The 9209-nt window shown below is 38.3% G+C and overlaps 1 protein-coding gene across 1 annotated transcript in view; it reads right to left on the bottom strand.

Annotated features, from left to right (window-relative positions):
• robo1 (roundabout, axon guidance receptor, homolog 1 (Drosophila)) overlaps nucleotides 1–7122 on the bottom strand; it is a 202324-nt gene extending 195202 nt beyond the window's left edge. The window contains exon 1 of the mRNA XM_017416408.3: nucleotides 6846–7122. The gene's annotated coding sequence lies outside the window, so the exon portion shown is untranslated. The remainder of the gene's footprint in view (nucleotides 1–6845) is intronic.
• Between the last annotated feature and the right edge of the window lie 2087 nt (nucleotides 7123–9209).

Below are 9209 nucleotides of genomic sequence, written 5' to 3' on the forward strand. Positions count from 1 at the left end.
TGTAATGAAATCCATTGCCACTGTGGAGTCAGCATGACCACTGGTGATGAACACAACTGGAAACCACTGCTCCATCTATAAAATCTGACTTTAAATCAGGGTGAACCTCCATTAAAGGGTTGAAAGATAGCCTAGTGGAGCTCATCATTAGTACAAACACTCAGAAATCATCGGGTAGCATCTGTTTTCTGCACATCCTCCCACATCAATGCTCAGAGCAGTAGGCCTGAGGGACGAGGGGGCGTGCACGCGACTATTCCCCTGCCCCTTACCATGAATAACAATCACTACCTCCAGGTAATTAAAGGGGACAAACGATGTCCACGGGGCCACACCAGCCCATCATTAGCAAAGCACAACTACGGCAGGATGTGTACACACAAGAGGAGAAAGAGACTCTCCACACATCCATTCAGGAAACATAATGGTCATTGATTTGGAGTGGTCTACCAGAGAGCACATTTCAATGCATCTATTGCACGGATTAATCCATGTTTCTTTTTTTTTTATCTACCTGCGTTAATACAGTGATACACACACACACACACACACAATATGCTTTGTTCTCAGCTGGCTCAAAAAGGGTGTCTACTGCCTTTATCTCTGCCGGGGGCAGAGACAATGATGAGCTGCATAGTGATGACCCGGCCTGTGTTATGGATCTCAGAGGCTGCACACAAGACGTGCAAGGCTCACAAAGACAGATGGAAGTTTACAAACACATCATGCAAATTGATGTGCACGCATACACAATTTGAGTAAATTTGAATTTGCTGCAAAATCAGAGCAGATTGCACATTTGCGGCACAAACTGACAATCGACAGTAGCTAACTCTGTGTACTCTTCCTGATGCATATTGGAATTGGGTATTGACATTAAACACAGAGTTAGTGTTGAGCACGCACAAACTTTGGCTCTATGTTTAAAGATACTGGTGGAGACAAACAGTACCATGAAAATAACTTGTTTTCTGAACCCAAACCAATTCTTTCACACAACAGAAGTAACCTTGATTTTGTACTATGGATGAACAGCATCATCTGTGATAATAAATGAAAGATATATATATATATATATTCTTCATGATATAATGTATGTTACAGAAAACAGAGAGAGCCTGTGAATGAGGCAGATTGAAAATCTCCAAAAAGAGAAGCAGATACTTCTGCTAGTCAACAGTGACATCACAAAAACTTGAAAAGAGGGAGGTAGAGGCGGCTGAGGCAGAAAGAGGGGGCACTTTTTTATTGATAAAAAATTAGACTGAGCAGCCCCTTGTTGCCTCAGCTCAACATTTCAAACTGTGTTCAAGTACAGGACACTTTTGTACAAAAAGACACTTTAAAAAAACTCAAAAATGAAAAACACCACAGTGCCTCCCACTGGGATCCAAGCTGTTTTATGACTTTAAAACCTGCTAAATAATGCAGCACCTTACCACAAGAGGAAACACAAAATAATAGACCACAGATATCCAGCCAAATGCTGGGTAGTGTGGGTGCCACTGATGTAGAGTGTGTCTAGATCCTTATGTGGAGGTTTATCACAATAAGAGTGTGTTGCAGGAAGGGGGAGAAGAGGAATCAAGATATGGTACAGAGCAGCACAGGAGGGTGAATTTTCATCCGGCACATTGTGATACTTAGATCTGTTATGTTGCTTGAAGGTATGTAATGCGATATGGATAATACAGGCTCAGCATCTAACCTAGTATACAATTAAGGTGAGAGACAAAAATAAGTTACAGTTTTAATAATTTTTATTTATTTATTATCTGCATTCTTGTCAGTAAGATTGCACAAAAATATCCAAGCTGAATTTTATCAAAATTAGGTAAATATGAGAAAACAAAGAACAAATTAAATGTTAATTCAAATCAAGAATGCTTAAGTTTTGGTCTTCAAAATAAAATTTACTTAGCTTCTCAGACAAGAAAATAGAAGCAATGGCAACACAGCATCTGTACACATTTTTAACTTTAACTGAAAATGACAAATAAGGACATAATCTTTTTTGTACATTTACAATTTATTTTGCTTTTTTGGAGGGTGATGTTATCAAAAATGATTCAAAGTGATTAAGTCGCACTGAGATTTTAAACACTTCACAAAATCTAGTATCTCATTCAACAATATTCTAACAACTATGCAGCAGTTATTTAAGCAGACATTTATAAAGTATTTGGTGTCATTTTTTTAAGGCAAATAAATTAATTTATAGTACTTTATAATTTTAGATAAGGGCACACATTCTTATGTTTAACAAAAATACTGAAGTATCCAATGTGAGACACAGTGTCAGGGAAGTCAAAGATATGTTTCCAAGTTATGTTTTGAGGAATTTGTGTACAATGTCTCATGTAGTCATTTTATTTTTATTATTCATGTACAGCTAACTTTCATAGCCAGTCTTATCAAGCAGCAAACAAGGACTTATGGTGAGGAAGATGGGTTATTGAGTCAAACTAAAATGCCTGAGAAACTAGAGTTAAAACCCTGCAGGGCACTTCTCTTTTTTATATTTTGTGATAAGTCCTGCTGCTGGTATCTTTTCCTTATCCTTGTTTTATGTTGATTAACCAAAGATAGTTGGTTAGGCTTTCAACACTGAGTACCCAATGAAGGTTAGCTCATCAGAGTATGTCACATAGCAGAGAAGTTGTCATTTTTTGTTTGAGAAATGTCCACTTGATGCATGATAAAAGTTTTTCTGAATTATGAAATTACTGCATTATTCAGTGACTGAGTGAGTTAATGTTGAATTTATTGACATTTCATTTAAACCAAATTCTTCTTTTTAGCATTTGCAAATCTGAACTTCACTTGGAACGTGACACTTTTTTAAAAATATGAATTCTTAGAAGGAGTTGACAGTGAAGAGCAAATGGATTTCTGAGCATTACATTCAACAAAAAGTGTTTCAAAGTAAGACAGCTTTGTTCATGCTGTGAACACAGACAGGCAGAAATCTTATCATCTGATGCAGAGGCATGAAGCAGCTTACAGCATGGTGAACAACAGAAACCTCGAGAGTGGACATCAGTTCATCAAAAAGGCTTACAAACAAAACAGTCCCATTAACATTAAGTGGCAACCAGCAATGGGACAGTTCCAATGTCTGTGCCATTTTTTATTACAGTGAGGAATAGGACTGAACATCTCAATTCCAACTAATCAAAACTGTGCTTGATGTGGGTTATATTGCTGTAGTTTTAAAGCAGTAAATGCACTCTGATTCTGAGACAAATCGTTGAGCACACACTTTCAGCTACATTTTCTATCTCTTCCATTTCACACTTTATGGAGCTGTGTATCAGCATGGCATTACAGACTTGTGAACACACTAAATACCTCTTTCATGACAGTAAGTTCTTACAGTAAATAGAAATCAAACTCACCAAGAAAATAACAGCAAAATACACTAATAGCCCTCATAAATAAAGCCAAAGTCCCATCAATATCTTGCATGTTAAATATGAATACATGCAGTTGTGTCGAGATCAGACACAGCCTAAATGAGTGATTAAGATGCGTCTCCAAGCAACTCTATGCACATTAATGCACACAAATGCAAACACTGGCAGGGTGCGTTGCAGCAGATTTTGGTAAAGCAATTTTCCACTTAGCAGCATCAATCTTCACATGGCGCTGCAAATTGTGTGTTTGATTTACGCAATGCCATATCTCCTTGAGAGGCAATCAGAGGATATCTTAATCCACATCTTTGATAATCATCTCCTCCATCACTTCTCATTTTTATTAACCATTCTCAAACTTTCTCTATTCCTCTTCTACTGTTCCTTTGTTCTTATGAAATAAAGTGTTAAAAATTAACTGAAAAAATAATTTTAATAAATAAATTATGACATAATATGACAAAAATACAACCCTATCTACATAGAAACTTGATTGTCTCATGGGATCCAGCAAGAATACAAAGAAACATTTAAAACTGTTATTTTCTTATATCTTCCCACTTTAGAAAATATGCCCCTGATTTCTTCTAGATATACCTAATTGACTTGCCATCACGAGTGACTGACATACCATCCACAGGGCACCATAATGATGGTGTCATGAGGGAATGATGAGACCTGATGACGGCTAGCAGCACTCGACCTTTTGCATGTGAGGTCAGGTGTCAGAGGAAACAGGCTCTCCATGATGTAGGACCCACAGCCTCGGGGCTCTGTGGGGATAAGCAGCAGACAACCGGGAACCTGGAGGTTTTTCAATCACGCAACCTTGCAGGACAGTGGTTTCATGGGTTTTGGCAGTGAAATGAAAAATAAAAACAATAAAATAGAAATCAATCGTCATCAGCCTCAGGGCGTTCAAACATCTTTAGGGTGGAGGATGATGAAGGAGAGCGGTGGTAACTTCCTTTATCATTTTCCGCTGACATAAGGTTATTAGGTTTTTTCAGTGTCTGGTAGGGGGATGTTTCCTGTACTAGGAATGAGAAGATCTGTGGGCTTCATTAGGTTTTTTTCAATCCTTTTTACCAGTGAATACAAATCAGCAAAAATGAATCTTTTTACAAACAGTCAGACTGACTGCGAACACATTGCTAATTCTGCAGTGCAGTTCTGAGGGATTTATGAGCGGAAGCCTGTGTGCCTTTCAAAGAATCTTTATTCACACATTAGTTAGTGTTGTTGGTTTTGCTCACTGGGTATTAATGTCGTCTTCATTTTCCACTCCGTCTTGTTTCCAAATATTGCTAATCCTGTTAGATGAAATCTATTAAAGTTTCAGCTTTGGCACCGCCACACATAAATTTCCAAGTCTGGCGATAAGCCCCAAATTTGCCATGAAGGCATATCTGCTCTGCCTCCCTGGATTAGAGAGACTTATTGAGGCAACCACAGACATGTGACCAAGCAGTTTACAGAAGGCAAAGTCACTCATTCCATAAATAAAGAACAGCTGACAAATTACTGTATTTAACCATATATCTAATTATTGCTAGCTGCCCAAACAAAAAGGTATTTGTGTGTCTGTCTGCTACCAAAATATATCATGAACCACTGAATAAATATTAATGAAACTTGCGGAAAATAATCTTTGGAAATACATCTACAGCTAAAAAACTATTGGAGTCAATTTGGTTCAAGATGGCAGCAATGGCCATCTGTCCTTAACAATAAAATACAAAATGGCTATAACTTAAAATTTGGTTTGAAAGTAGCAGAGACTCCTAAACCCATTTTCTGAGCAGTAACCGACTGTCAAATATCTTTGTGCAAATTTTGCCATTAATTATTTATACTCTAACTGTTGGACTGGAAATGTTGACTCAGTTTGAGTGAAAAAGGATAAAAGAAAACTATATGTGAAGTTTCTCATGAAAAGCATTCATTCTGTAAACTAAGAAAATCAAATGTCAGTACTTGATAACTTAAGTGGTTATTGGAGAATATAACATTCTTTTCTTTTTAAACACAGACGACTTGTTCATTTGAGACAACTAATCTCACAATTACCCAAAACATTTTATAGTTTATTATCTAAATAAACTATAGCTTCAAAAAGTCTTCACAATGTTACTTTTAAGTAGTTTTTTTCTTTGTAAAATGGACAAATTTTGGTTTGTAATAAAATGAAAACCACATGATTTGTTAAAAAACTCAACCATTTTATCAATTTTCTATCAAAACAGTGAAAGAAAACAGCAAAAAGGTTATGAAAGAAAAACACTTTGTTGCTTTTTGAGAAAGTGCATCAGCCTGTAAAGTCCTGACCCACTATTTACTGCAAGCATGGGCAGCTCTCAGACACCAGTGAAAGAAAGCAGGAGGCATCGCCACAAAGGAAGCAGAGTGGACAGCTTTCCACTTGTCTATAAAAATCCTAACAGGTATGTTGTAAACTGCATGGATAGACATTGAATTATGAACGATCAAAAAAAAAAAAAAAAGAAAAAAAGGCTTCCCCTCCTGGGTGATTAGAACAAGACCTGTTTCTTCTGCAAACACATGTAAGATACCATGTGGTTAAGTTTAAAATAGACACCGTTTAATTTAAATGTGCCCTAAGTTTACAGAACTACCCTGCAGGAAATCAAACACCCAAAAAGACGGAAAACTTTTTAACTAGGACACCTTGAATTTTCCACATTATAACACAACAACATTTTCTATTGTTTCCACTTCCACTGATCCTTCTTCATTGCGCAGCGCCCGCTGGGATCCTGCTCTCAGCTCATCCTCCGCGCAAACCGTTGATCATTCACCTCCTGCAGACACAGCTATGAAAAGCCTCATAACGTTTAGCTTTTAAATCATAAATGTATGTCTGGAGAAGCAACAACCCATGTGCACAAAAAGTCTCAGTCTTGTCTTCCTTGTTCTGTGATGCAGCGAGCCATGTGGCCAGCTGGGAAACTTTCAGCACCACAGAGAGAAGACAGCTCCGCCAGAACACTGAGCGTCCTGTCAGTCTGTCAATCAACAGGCTGCTTTGACAAATATCACACAGACACACAGCTGTCAGATCACAGAGAAACCCCATACCAGCTGTGAGAATGCTTTTAGAACGAGCTTATTATTTTATACAAAACAAATTCTTAATATTTGTGAAATCTGCCGCATATAAACCACCAGTCTTCCTACTCTGCTTTGCGTTACGGCACTAAGATTACGCATAGCCTAATTTAAGTTTCTGCGTTTATTCAGGAATAACTAGAGTCTTTTCTGTATGAATCACGCACATACACACCCACGGAACAGTGCATAGTTTGCCTCCGCACCGGCACATAAAGCATCACGCACCGTTTTCACCAAACTCCATGCGTGTCTCTACTCAACAGCGCTCCTACAAGCAAAAGTTAAAATTTCACTCACCTTTCCAAAACGATGCAAAGCTTACTACAAGCGTTTGCCTCCTAAAAGCAGAAGTGACCCATACCGGCGGCTCCGTGAAACTTTTATTCGCTGCGCGCCTGGCTGAGGACGGCACCAGGGGAAAAGGTAGAGTCTGCAACTGAACGACTTGAGTCGAGGCTGGGGATCCGATTTTTAGAAACCAATCATGCTTGGGCGAAACCAAAGTCCTTTGATAAAGTTTATCCTTTAGACAGAAATTTTGAAAAATAAAAAAATAAAAATCCTATGCGGTTATGCGGGCTACAGCGCGGTCAGTGCAGAGGTGGAGACTGAAGAGCCAAACGCATACAGATCTGTCCACGCTGCTTTAACAAGGAGCAGCGGCGTCAGCCTCCCTGGGTCCTAAAGCTGCGCTAAAGCAACCAGCGTCAATCCCAGTACCTATCAGCATATGATAAACAGAACCTCCCAAAAAAGGTTCGGAATGACAGCACTGCTAAATGTTTGCGTTCCATCGGGGGCAACTTCTCACGGAACTCTCATGGGAAAAAAAGACCTCTCTATTTTTCTTTTGTACTTAGTCTCAAACTGTCCAGAATTTTCAGAGGTTTTTCGGTAGCTCGGTGGTCAGCCACCGAGGGCTGCAGGTTCGAGCCCAGGATGAGGCAGGAAGGGCAAATGCCAAATCATTTGGCAACCCCAAATGGGTTGCTACAGAGTTTGTTCTCTGTAGCAACCCCTGAAGCAGGGAGCAGCCGTAACAATCTCCCCTCCTTCTTCTGTTTAACCTGAGCTAATTAATTGAGGGTTTAGTCCTGGTAAAAATCAGACCTACAAGACAGCATAACCTGTTTCACTAACTGCAACTGAACGATTGTTCATCACTTTAAAAAAAGCAATTAAAGTTCTAGAGGAGGACTCAAGTAATCACGTGATCAGCACGTGAGTAAATGGGATCAAATGTGCAATTGGACAAGTTACATGCATGCACCCACAGCCTAACAAGGAAGTAAACCACAATAAAGCCTGACTGGGAGTTTGAAACAACAACTTCTATTTTATGCAGCTGTAATACTTACCCAGTGCCTTTAAGAACAGTTTGTAGCCCTAACTGCAATGAAATTCAAATTAAATGCAAATATATGTTGTTCTGACTAGTTTCAGGTAAAAAGTGGGAAGAAATTATTTTCTTTCTTGGTGAGGCAAAAATGTGCATCATTATTATATGAAAGTGCAACACTTTCAAAAGATCAGCACATCACTTTTTTTAAATTCTCTAAAATTACGGTTCATTTGTGCATTGTGTTTTCTTTGGAGAGGACGTTTCTTTTTTTACTGTGCGGCAAAATATTGCAAGGACAAAAGATTCCACTTGGCTTCAAAATTGAATTTCTATTTTAATGCATTTATGTATTCCATCATCCACTCGCATCAGCCCATCAGTTCATGCATTATGCTTCCCATTTCTTCTCTTCATGTTTGGCTATTCACTGTTCAGCAAAACATTTTGAATTCTACTATTTGTATTTTTTTATTTTACAATCTCATGTTTTTCTATGAGAGTAAATATGAACATAACCTCACCTCCCGTCAATCACTGCAGAGGCTGACTTTTTGAAATAGATTGAACAGAGATTCAGGCAGCTTCTCTTCTTTCCCTGCATCTTCAAGGTCTGTCTGGTTCAGAGAGGGGAATAGGTCATGTCCAGAGGGACTGGAGAACAGAGATCAGTCTTAATTCTCCTCACAAACTCATAATCCACCACATGGACAAGTGGAGAACCTGTCAGCTATATGGGTTGTATGACTGGATAGCTCTAAGTACACTGAAAATGTAAGATGAGCTGCTCAGTTGTTTGATTATAATTATGATTCATTATATTTCATTATATGTTCTTGTTTGGAGGTTAACATAACAAATTGATGTCAATATTGAATTGGACAACTTCATGCTGCCATGGTAACCTTTTTTTCAACTCTCACCAATAAGAAACAGGCATTAATAGTAAAGGATTTTGTGTTTAAATTGTATTTATGCAAAAAGAAATCCAAAAACTCATGCAGCATGAGGCGAAAGACTTTTCTTTATGTACAAATACTTTATTACCAGTTTGTCTGGTACTGACAGACCAATTGAATACCTTTTTAGTGTTAACAGAAACACAACTGAGCAAAATTAGCATCACAAAACTATACAGGTATATGTTGTTCACAGATACTGCACGTACTCACTGGATACAGCCCATAAGAGTGATGACGGTCTATGTCGCATTCATTTTTTTTTTTATTTATTAGTTTTTGGATTGTTGACATCAACACAAAACCTGAGTCCAGGCAGGACCCACTATGGTCATGACACATATGAACCAATTATGACAGCAT

The sequence above is a fragment of the Kryptolebias marmoratus genome, linkage group LG2, assembly GCF_001649575.2.
Source record: "Kryptolebias marmoratus isolate JLee-2015 linkage group LG2, ASM164957v2, whole genome shotgun sequence".
NCBI lineage: Eukaryota > Metazoa > Chordata > Actinopteri > Cyprinodontiformes > Rivulidae > Kryptolebias > Kryptolebias marmoratus.